This window comes from Emydura macquarii, unplaced genomic scaffold (genome assembly GCF_026122565.2).
Source record: "Emydura macquarii macquarii isolate MOO-44397 ecotype Brisbane River unplaced genomic scaffold, CSIRO-AGI_Emac_v2 contig_1253, whole genome shotgun sequence".
NCBI lineage: Eukaryota > Metazoa > Chordata > Testudines > Chelidae > Emydura > Emydura macquarii.
The window spans coordinates 52,440,952-52,450,942 of NW_027131390.1; the positions used below are offsets into that span (position 1 = coordinate 52,440,952).

The window sequence follows — 9,991 nt, forward strand, 5'->3', positions numbered from 1 at the left end:
AGAAACTCTGGAGACCCCATCTGCCTTCCACTGCAACAGGTAAATTACAAACAGAAAGGGGCAAAGGGGAGATAATGATCAAAATGAATGAGGAGGGGGTGTATATACAAGAATATATACACTTGTTCTGAAGTCCAAAAGGAGGTGAGAGGCAGACCAGTTAAAAGTCTCTGGGTGAATATAAAAGGGGGATAAAACAAAGGTGATGTCATGGTAGACGGGTCTACTATAGACCACCAAATCAGAAGAAGATGGATAAGACACTTCTAAAACACGTAACAAATACCCAAAACACAAGATCTGGTAACAATAGGGGACCTTCAACTACCCAGACTGTATTGCAAAAGTAATACAGCAAAACACAAAATGTCCAATGAGTTCTTAGCATTGCTGGGGACAACTTTTTGTTTCAGAAGGTACAGGAAGTGACGCCGGGGGGAGGGGGGGGCGATTTTAGACATGATTATAATTAGCTGGTAGAAATCAGTTGCAAATCTAAAGGCTAAAAACAATTTGGGTGAAAGTGATCATGAAAAGAGAGTTCATCATTCTAAGAAAAAGGAAGGAGTAAGAGCAGCAGAATAAGGACAATGGACTTCAAAAAAGCAGACTTTTTAACAAACTCTGAGAACTGGTAGGTAAGGTCCCAAAGGAAGAAAATCTAAGGGAAAAAGGAGTTCAGGAGATCTGGCAGTTTCTCAAAGAAACAATATTAAAGGCCCAAAAGCAAACTACCTCAATGCAAAGGAAAGATGTGAAGAATAAAAAGAGGCCAATATGGCTCTAACAGGAGCTCTTTAATGACTTGAAAATCAAAAAGGGATCTTACAGAAAGTGGAAACATGGACAAACTGCTACAGCTAAGAACAAAAGAATAGCACACACATGGAGGGACAAAATCAGAAAAGCTAAGGCACAAAAAGAGTTACATACAGAAAAAAGGGACATAAAAGGCAATAAGAACAGGTTGTATAAATACTTCAGGATCAAAAGAAATGTGAAGGAAGTGTAGGTCCTCCACTCAGAGGGAAAGAGAGTTAATAACAGACAACACCAACAAGGCTAAGGTGTTAAAATGTCTATTTTCCTTCAGTCTTCACTAAAAACGTAAGTTGTGACCAGATTTTTAACACAATTAATATTGACAAGGGGGAAGGAACACAAGTCAAAACAAGAAAAATTAAGGCTGAAGACTATTTACATAGATAAATTAGATGCATTCAAGTCAGCAGGGCCTGACAAAATTCATCCTAGGGTACTGAAGGAACTAGCTGAAGCAATCTTGGAACCGTTAATAATTACCTTTCATGGAGGACAGGTGAGGTCTTGAGAAGGGCAAACATAGTACCTTATCTTAAAAGGACCTGAGGAATTATAGACCAATCAACCTAACTTTGATACTGGAAAGACACCGAAACAAATTATTAAATAATCAATTTGTAAGTGCCTAGAGGATAATAGGGTTATATGTAATAGCCAATATGGCTAAGTCAGAAACAAACCATGCCAAACCAACCTAATTTCCTTTTTTCGGCCTATTGAACAGGGGGAAGCTGTAGATGTGATACATCTTGATTTTTAGTAAGGCTTCTGACAATCTCATAAGCAAAACTAGGAAAAGGTGACCTAGAAGAAATTAGTATAAGGTGCAAAACTGGTGCAAAAAGAGCAGTTACCAATGGTTTGCTGTCAAACTGGGGAGATGAATCTGGTGAGGTACTGCAGGGTTCTGTCCAGGATCTGGTACAATTTAATATTTTAATTAATTACTTGGATAATGGAATTGAGAGTATACTTATAAAATCTGCAGATGACATTAAGCTGAGAGGGGTTGCTAGCACTTTGCAGGACAGGATTAGAATTCAAAATGACCTTGATAAATTAAAGAATTGGTCTGAAATCAACAAGGTGAAATTCAATAAATACTAGTGCAATGCGCAAAGGAAAAATCAAATACAAAATTACTCTATGGAGAATATCTAGGTAGGCTGTAGTACTGTTGAAAAGGATCTGGCGGTTATAGTGGATCACAAATTAAACATGAATATGAGCCAGCAATGTGATGCAGTTGCAAAAAGGCTAATATTATGGGGTGTATTAACAGGGGTGTCCTACGTAAGACACAGCCAGCAATTGTCCCGATCAACGCGGCACCAGTGAGGCCTCAGCTGGAGTACTGTGTCCAGTTTTGTGCACCACATTTTAAGGAACGTGGACAAACTGGAGAGCCTCCAGAGCAGAGTAACAAAAATTATAACAGGTTTAGAAAACTTGAGCTATGATGAAAAGTTAAAAAACTGGGCATCTTTAGTCTTGAGAAGAGATGACTAAGGGGAGACCTGATAACAGTCTTAAATTTTACGTTAAGGGTGGTTATGAAAAAGACAGTGATCAATTGTTCTCCAGGTCTACCTCTGGCAAGTATTCTACCTCTACCTACTTCTGACAGGAAGTAATCAGCATGGGAGAATTAGATTAGACATTAGGAAAATTTTCCCAAATACAAGAAGAGTTAAACTCTGGGATAAGTTTCCAAGGAAGGTTTTCAAGAACAGGTTTAACAACTCTATCAAGGACAGTCTAGGTTTACTTCATCCTGACTCAGAGCAGGAGGCTCGACTAGAAGACCTCTCAAGGTCCCTTCCATTTCTATGATTCTATGAAAACTGAAAGCTGATATTTCAGTTAAGATACTTCAGAACTATCTTTCTTGATCCTCCAGTTGAGGAAGCCAGCATTGTATAGGAAATCAAGGAGAAATAGAGGAAAAAGCTCTCTTAAAAGGGACCCATCGTCCTCCAATAGTATTACTATCACTACTATTATTATTTGTATTACTGCAGCTCCTAGGAGCCCCAATCATGGACCAGACCCCATTGTGTAAGATGCTGCAGAAAACAGAATAAAGACCGTAAACTTTGGCACAGGGACTATCTAAGCAATAATTCTTTACACAGTGAGGTGGTTTCCAAGAGAGAAGATCCAGTTGGGCTTAACTGACAATTCTGGCAGAAATCTACTGCTACTAAAGTCTATCTTTCTCTCCTCTTGCTCAGACCGTGTCTCGTGCATCATATTTTGGATCCCTGTACTAGCTACCCATTTTACTGTTTCACTCTTAATTTACGGCCCTATCTCATTCAATCCCAGCCTACCCCTCTGATCAGGTCTCCTCTTACTTTCACATCTCATCCCTCTGTTCCACCAGTTACACTGGCCTCTTACCCCCTTTGCTTCCAATCCTCCTCTCCCACTTCTAGGCCATCTCCCACTCCCAACTCACCAAACTCACCCTATCCTTGATAAAATCCCTAAACGTACTTCCACCATGTTACCTACCAGCAAATTAAAAACAAGTATTAAGAGAATCACCAAAATGCACACCAACCTAATGTGAACGACCAGAGATCTTATTAATATAACTCATCTCACTTTACATTCCTTACTTCCTTTTGTTCACTGCTCTGACTTATTGCTTCAAGTCTAACATACAGAATGCAAACTCTTGGAAGCAGGGACCTGTCTTTTATTTGTTCAGTAAAGCATCTACTATGATTTTAGGTATTAGAGTAATAAATAATTATATTATTGTGCGCCAATTGTAAGAACTGCAATATAATCTGGCCATAGTATATGAGAGTGCTGGCTCCCATAGTACAAATTGTCTTTCAAAGAAACCTGGACAAGGGTCTGTGTCTGTGGTACTTCAATACCAGCAAGTTGCAGTAGAAAACTCTTAGAAACTAAATACAAGGTGACGTTCCCTGAAATATTTCTGATTATGTAGAAACTAAATACAAGGTGACGTTCCCTGAAATATCTCTGGTTATGTATTTCAGGAGCAGCTAAATATCTAACACATGTAGAGATGGTGATGCAGAAAGGAGAGGGTTAATTTTAAATGAGGCACCAGGGAACCACACAAAAGAGAAATCCGTAAAAAGGGATAGTCTATGCCTTAGTTGGAAAGGAACAAAAGCCTCGTTGAACAGAAAAATCAAAGGTTTTGGGAGTGGTAGTCTGAACTGGGTGCTGAGGAGTAGTCAAATTAGAGAATGAAATTTACTATGGACCCAGAAATTCAACACACATTTTGCGTTTGTACAGCAGCCTCCTTTTGAGTATCTTGCTGTGCTTAACCAACATTAAGCCTCACAACAGGTCTGTGAGGTAAGAAAATAACGTTTCGGGTCCAGAAACACACACAGATGGTTAAACAGCTCATCCAAGGCCGCACGCCAATCAGTGTGCGCTGCAGAGCTGAAATAGGACCAGGCATCTGGACTTGCCAGTGCCCCACAGCTCAGGACAGGAGTGCAAGTGCAATGACGTCTGAGGGCAGGCAGGGGCAATCCAGAGAACACAGCATTTGTCACAGGGTAATGGCCTCCAGTTCCAGCCTATCTGGCCACGCTCGCTCCCAACTTCAGACCCCACAATTCTCCTCCACACTCCCGTGAGACTCCTGGGTACCTTATCAGGGGTATTTCTGGAGAAAATAAGGAGTCACCCAGGGTGTGGGAGGCCGACGCGCACGTTCACCGGACCAGCCCCTTGTTGGGATGAAAGCTCTGGTGATGCCCCTTTCCCTTCCCGCCCCTTTCAATTCCCCTCTGCTCCGCGCCCGACTTCAGTCTCGGAAGGTGGCCCGCCACCCGGGGGGGGGGGCCCCAAGGGGATGCTGGGCTGGGGTTTATACAAGGCCACACGTCAACGTAACCGCGGGGGGAGGCAGGGAGGGAAAGAGCCCGACACCGACCCATCAAGTGACCGGAGAGGGACAGTCCCGGCTCCTACGCCAGCAGCACCAGGTGGAAAAGGGCCAAGCCGTGTCCGGCCGCCGCCGCCGCTCCCCTTCGCCCCGCCCACCACACAAACGACGTCCCCTCCATTCCCTGGCCATACTCGGCGAGGGGAGGGGAGGGAACGTCCCGGTCGGTCACTGCCCCCCCCCCAGCCTACGCAGGAACCACAGGGCCCGCGGGCGGGGCCGTGACGGGACGCCGTGTCCGGGGCACGCCAGTCCGGGCAGCGCTCGCGCCTTCGGCCCGCACATGCGCAGCACGCGGGGGAGACGGGGGGGGGCTCGCAGGTTTTGTAAACAGCGATGAGACCCCGCCCCCCTGCGTGCGCGCGGCTGCAGCAGGAGCTTCTCCTCCGGACCCCGCCGGCGGCTGCCGCCCAACCCCTCACACTCCGCCCGGCAGGAGCATGGTGTTCCCGCGCACAGAGAGGCCGCCGGACCGGCTGCCGCCAGCTGGCCTCCCCCCGCCCACCACCCAGGTTCACTCACCTCAGCCGTCGCTTACTCGTTTCCCTTCGCCCTTTTCTCTTCCGTGCCACATCGCCGCCACGCCGGGCTCAGAGCGCAGCGCGCGCCTCCCTCCGCTTCCTCTTCCGGGTCAGGCTGGGCGGGAGAGGCCTAGTGGCGGCGCGCGCGGTGCTGGAGACCTCGCTGTGGGCCAGTTCGCCTGGGGCCAGCAAATAGCGGAGTGTCTTGGTGACTGGCCGGGAGTTCGCTGCGAGCTTGGCCCAGCACTGCACCAAGGGCCACGTCTACAAAGGCTTTTTGGCACCCAGGGACGTGAATAGGCAGCTAGGATCTCTAAAGCACTTGGGCAGCTAACACCCATCAACTTCAACGGGAATCAGAGGCCAATGAAAATCCCACTGGATGCCTGTGTGCATCCTTAGGTTCTTAAATACCTTTAAAAACCTGGCCCTTTCTCACCAATAAATAATGTTTCTGCATAACGTCCAAGTTCAACATGGGTTTTTGGGTATGGAGCTTTGTAAGAAGAGGTTGGACAAACCCCTGCCAGGGACGGTCTAGGTTTCCTTGGTCCTGCTTTAGCATAGGAGGCTTGACTTGATGTCCCTTCCAGTCCTACATTTCTATGCTCCTCTGCCCTTCCAGCTTTCTATCAAGCCACTCTTCAGAGGAAGGGAGGAACCACACTACATATTCTCCTCTCCCAAATGAACTTCTCTCCTCTTTTAGTCCACCTCTCTCCCCCCCCCCCATCACACACTCCCCAGGTGCAATCAGTGAGGTTACTGACACTTTCAGGCTCCCTTAGCCCTTCTGCAGTTTATACAGGGTTTACATCCCATCACCACATCAGAATATACAGATTTACATAGCTAAGCAAACTCTGCTATAGGAATCTTAGCTTCTGCAGTTCTATTTATCTTAGGTGTCCCCATTAGTGCAATATCTAAGCACCTCACAATCTTTAATGTATTTATCCTCACAACTCCTAATACCTTTGTGGATCTGGGCCCAACTGACTTTCGCAAGCTCATGCAGAAAGTCTACGATGGAGCAGGAACTTGAACCAACCTTTCAAGTGCTAGATTAGTGCCCTAACCACTAAACCAGCTTTCTTCACTGCATTCATTTTAAACAAGCAGCCTTAGTTTTGCACTAATCTTGCTTTTTATTTATAACTAATTTGGGTTTAAGGAAAGTATGTTTGCCTGCACTTCATTTTAGCATTGACAAATAGACTTTGAACTTTATCCTCATTAAGATGCATGATGTAAGAAATACATATTCTGAACCATTTTGGACAATTAATTTAATTAACCTATTATCTACCAAGTTTTTCAGGCCTAGACAACACTACAACATTAGGTCAGTATAACTACATCACTCGGGTGTGAAAATTCCACACCCATGAGCGAAGCAGTTAAACACCTAACGTCTGGTGTAGACAGTGCTAGATTGACGGGATAATTCTGTTGATGTAGCTACCACCTCTGGGGAGGTGGAGTACCTACACCACCAGGAGAAACCCTCTCGTCAGCATAGGTAGCATCTTCACTAAAGCACTACAGCGGGAGAGCAGCAGCTTTCCTTCAGGTTCTTTTTACATCTGTTCCACAGCTAAGATACAAACTGGAGAGGTATTGTAAATATATCCATTTATTAGCCAAAATAGAATTTCAAAAGCAATTAAGAAATTACAGAAAGTAAAATAAAGATGGTTAGGTGATAGTATTTACAATGTTTAAAAGAATGAATTAAACATGTCATGTTACAGTTGACCAAAAAATAAGAAATCCAACCATTCGCTTTCTCTTCCATCACTGTCTTGTGTAAGCACACTTTGACCTAATTCTGTACTGTTCTGGGCAGGTGACATTGGTACCAATTTGAAATAATGGATCCTTAAATACCAATCCTTCTCAATGAAGCTTGTATGCTATTTCAATTCTGGGTCAATTATAAACTACTCTAAAGTTAGAATTTAGAAATTTACACAAGTTACTGAATTACTAAGAAAATCAATTCATAATGATCTTGCCCAAGAAAGACTTGTAGAAAAGCTTTTAATGACAAGTTTCTCTCATTGAAAAGTTGTCCCCACACAAAGAATGATGATCAGATATTGAATCTGAAATAGAATACGTAAGTCATGGTTTTAAAATTATTCTGATATACAGATATTGTAGCACTTTAACTATATTGGTGTTCCTAAAACAGTACAAGCCCTCTAGTGTGGACACAGTTATATTGGTACAACCATATTTATACTGGTAGTGCCAGTTTAAGGCACCTTTATACTGGTATAGCTGCACCAACACTAGGGGTTGTACTAGTATAACTGCACGGTAAAACAAACAAAACACACACCATACCCTTAACCAATGTAACCAGTACAAAACTGCAGGCCAGGCCTAATTTCCCTCAAATTTGACCAGTACTGGCAACTTTACTGCAACTTTAACCAAATGTTCCAACAGCAGTAAAAATCTTTAGCTTATAAGCCAATTCCAACCTCTCTCTTTTTCCTTAGAAGTCATTAATTTCTTGTGACAATGAAAGGTGAGACACTTTTAGGCTGATTGTTTTAATACACTCAAGATCTCTCTGTACTGAGCGGTATCTTTGCCTTGAGGAGGCACACACTTCCTGTTATAAATAGAAAGCTTAGGCCTTGCCTACATAGGAAATTTGCCCTGGTTTAACATAAATCAGTTTTTAAAAGATCAACAGATTGTGGATGGGGAAAGAAACAGTTATTTACTGTAACTGCGGTTCTTTGAGATGTGATGCAGCTGTGTGTTCCACTTAGGGGTGTGTGCACCCAATGCACCAGAGTCAGAGAAATTTGCCTAGCAGCACCCGTAGAGGGTGGCACTCATGCCTCAGGGCCGTAGCAGAGCAAGATAGAGCAAGCACCATGCGTGGGGATCGCTGTTGGGGATCACTTCCCTACATGAAGGACAGGGTTTGAAACCGACTCTAACTAACATTAACTCTAACAAGTACAACTAACACTACAAAGGTGACTACTAACTTATATACAACAAGAGAAAAAAACTGGTTGAGAGGTTGAGACCACACAGAGCTCTGACTCCAGCCATGGGCGGTAAGAAGGAACTGAGGGCTCGTCTACACTAGAATTGCTACAGCAGGACAGCTGCACCATTGCTAATGCGGACGCTCTATGCCGATGGGGGAGCTCTCGCCTGTCGGCATAACAAATCCACCTCTGTGAGTGGTGGTAGCCATGTCAGCGAGAGATTGAGACGCTCTCCCACCAACATAGCGCTGTGTGCACATCGGCACTTAGGTCGCTATACATTATGTCACTCCGCAGGGTGGCTTTTTCACACCCTGAGTGACATAAGTGATCCCGACATAAATGCTAGTGTATACAAGCCTGAAGAGGGTTGGGGCAGCACCACTCCATATCGCCACGCAAGCGCTGTCCCTCCTGTGGATACTGCTAGGCAAATCTCTCAGGCGCCAGTGCCTAGGGCACGCACACACCTGAGTGGAATACACAGCTGCCTCTATTTGAAGAAGATAATGCTCTAGTGTTACCAACTCTTAAAAATGTAATGCAGCTCTCATTATATTTGGCGTTTTATAGCCCCAGCTGCTAGGATCAAAAGATTGAATAAGAATCTCAGCTTTTTTTTTTTTTTTTTTTTTTAAAGGTAGGTTCTAGCCCTTGTGGTTGCAGGGAGAAGATTGAAAATGCGAAGCAAGTGCACGCTAAAGGCTCAGAAACCAGAAGGCAAATATAAAGAACTTAACATACATTATTTTTTTTTAAATTTCAGGATTTTTAAGCCAATCATGTTTTAGGGGGCTGGACTCGTGATTTTGGCAAGCTTGGGATTGGCAGTGTGAGGGCTTGTCAACATTACAAAGTTGCATCAGTTTAACCTGAAGTGGGAATTTAAGCTGATTTAGTTCAAATTTTGCAAATCCCTGTGTAGACATGCTTATTTCAGTTTGAGTGGCTTATTTTGATTAAGCTTATAACTGTTCCCAATCAAACTGTTCCATGGATTTTCTTTGGCAGAATTTTTTCTGCTTTTGTTTTATTTTTCTGAATGAAATTGAAGATTTGTTCTTCCCTAACACTGGAATGAGGGCGTGACAATTAAAAGAGCTATCTTGAAAACGGGTGGTTCCTATGGCAGACTCAGCTAAGTGAGCTCAGATAGCATTAAGATGATACATAGGTCTCCACTTCCGGAACCCAAACACTCTATTCCTTTCTGCAGGGCTATCCTTAGCAGCTCAGCTAGTATTTCATCAGTGTGGAGTTAATCATAAATGGTGTGGAGCGCACAGACCATTCATGACAGAATTTTCAGGAGCTTGCCAAAGAGAAATGAGTAATTTAGGTATGCAGAAAATGGGGGTTGGCTCCACTGGCAAGTCAAGGCACTTTCAAGAAAGGAGAATAGGTGGCCCCAGATGACTCTGGTCACCCAAATGGGAGACAGGAGGAATGGGGCAGGGAGGGGATGGAAGGTAGAATTTAATTATAGGCAGCATACATATGGACACCTCTAGTTAAGGTTGCCCGACACATCAATTCTGTGCACTGAGTGAGGTAGTGGCCCTGTGGAAAAAAAGGTATGTGACAGTGTAAATTACAAATTGTACCACCATGCATTTGCACAAGGGAGCAGAATTAAGGTTGTATGGGCAAAATCATGCTACAGTTCTGGATCAGTTTGA

At 44.0% G+C, this 9,991-nt stretch overlaps 1 protein-coding gene across 3 annotated transcripts in view; it reads right to left on the reverse strand.

The window, feature by feature from the left end:
• The window catches only part of ZDBF2 (zinc finger DBF-type containing 2), a 46,875-nt gene extending 41,546 nt beyond the window's left edge, over positions 1 to 5,329 (reverse strand). For 2 of the 3 annotated variants that reach the window (XM_067548770.1, XM_067548772.1), the window contains exon 1: positions 1,677 to 1,911. The gene's annotated coding sequence lies outside the window, so the exon portion shown is untranslated. Of the gene's footprint in view, positions 1 to 1,676; positions 1,912 to 5,293 lie in introns of those variants that run through there. The other variant, XM_067548773.1, reaches the window with a different exon arrangement.
• Between the last annotated feature and the right edge of the window lie 4,662 nt (positions 5,330 to 9,991).